The sequence below is a fragment of the Bubalus kerabau genome, chromosome 14 (genome assembly GCF_029407905.1).
Source record: "Bubalus kerabau isolate K-KA32 ecotype Philippines breed swamp buffalo chromosome 14, PCC_UOA_SB_1v2, whole genome shotgun sequence".
In the NCBI taxonomy this organism is placed as follows: domain Eukaryota; kingdom Metazoa; phylum Chordata; class Mammalia; order Artiodactyla; family Bovidae; genus Bubalus; species Bubalus kerabau.
This window is the reverse complement of record NC_073637.1, coordinates 914649-915831: the sequence shown is the minus strand read 5'-3', so window position 1 is coordinate 915831 and position 1183 is coordinate 914649. Positions and strand designations below refer to the sequence as shown.

The window sequence follows — 1183 nt, the reverse complement described above, 5'->3', positions numbered from 1 at the left end:
GCAAGCCCCGGGATTGCCTGAGGCAAGCCAAAGGAGCCCCAGAGGGAGACGGGACGGCCGGTCGTCTGGTTTCCTGAAAGCCGAATGCGAATGCGGAGGGGCTCGCGGGCCGCGGGGAGGCAACCCAGGTCTGCAGCGGGAGTCGGGGCCCCGGCCACCCACTCACTCCCCCCGCCCCGGGAGGGGCTGGGGCTGCGGGGGTGGCGGGGGGGCGAGGGGGGTGTGGGTCCAAGAATTGGGACGCGGGGCGGGGGCTAAAGGACCTCTTCTGGTAGGCAAAAAAGCCTCCAGCACCCGGAATTCCCAGGTGGTCTCCCATCCAAGATACTGAACAGGCCCGACCCTGCTTAGCTTCCGAGATCAGACGAGATCGGGCGCCTTCAGGCCGATAGGGCCGGAGACGGACGCGGCCGCCGCGGGGCGCCCTAAGAGCCTTGCGCTTCGCCTCCCTTTCGCTCTGACCTGCAGGTCGGGCCAACGGGCCGCCCCTCTCCTCGGGGGGCCGTGCTGTACTTGAGCCGCACGACCCGCGACCGCACTCCAGCCTGCTGACGCCGGCCCGGCCCCCGAACACCGCCAACACCAGACCAGCAACCGCCTTGCCGGGCCCGGGGGCCCGATGGGCTTCCAGGACCCCCCAGTGACCGGGAGGGCGTGCGTGCGTGCGCGCGGGGCCTGGGGGGTGGGCTGAGGGGTGCGGAGGTCTCGGCGCCCTCCCACCCCCGGCCAGTCCAGACCCGGCCGCGCTGGCTGAGCGGGGCCTCCCCCCCCCCCATCCCGTTCGCTGTCCAGGGCCGCGCGACCCCGGAGGTGTCGGTCTTCGGGGCCCGCCGCCTCCCGATCCCCGCGGCCCGGGGGCCTCTGAACCTCCTGCGGGCCTAGGCACAGCGAATCTTGAGCGCCCAACTTGCCCGGCACCTGCCCGCTGCCCAAACCCACCGGGAGCCACGGAGGCGCGGTCGACCGGAGCGCCTCAGCCCCGCCCCTTTGCCCTACCGAGGCGCCCCCCTTGTCCCCACGCCGCCCGCCAAGCACCCGACCTTCCTGAGAGAGCAGACGAACCACAGGCAGGCACACAGACAGACAGACAGACAGACACACACACACACACACGAGTGTGGTCTTTGGAAATACTTCTGTTCGTAGTTGCTGGGTTGAGCCCAACTCTTATAGGACCCATGGA

At 70.7% G+C, this 1183-nt stretch overlaps 1 pseudogene; it reads right to left on the bottom strand.

The window, feature by feature from the left end:
* Positions 1–282: 282 nt before the first annotated feature.
* LOC129627408 (uncharacterized) lies at positions 283–402 on the bottom strand (annotated as a pseudogene).
* Positions 403–1183: the final 781 nt, after the last annotated feature.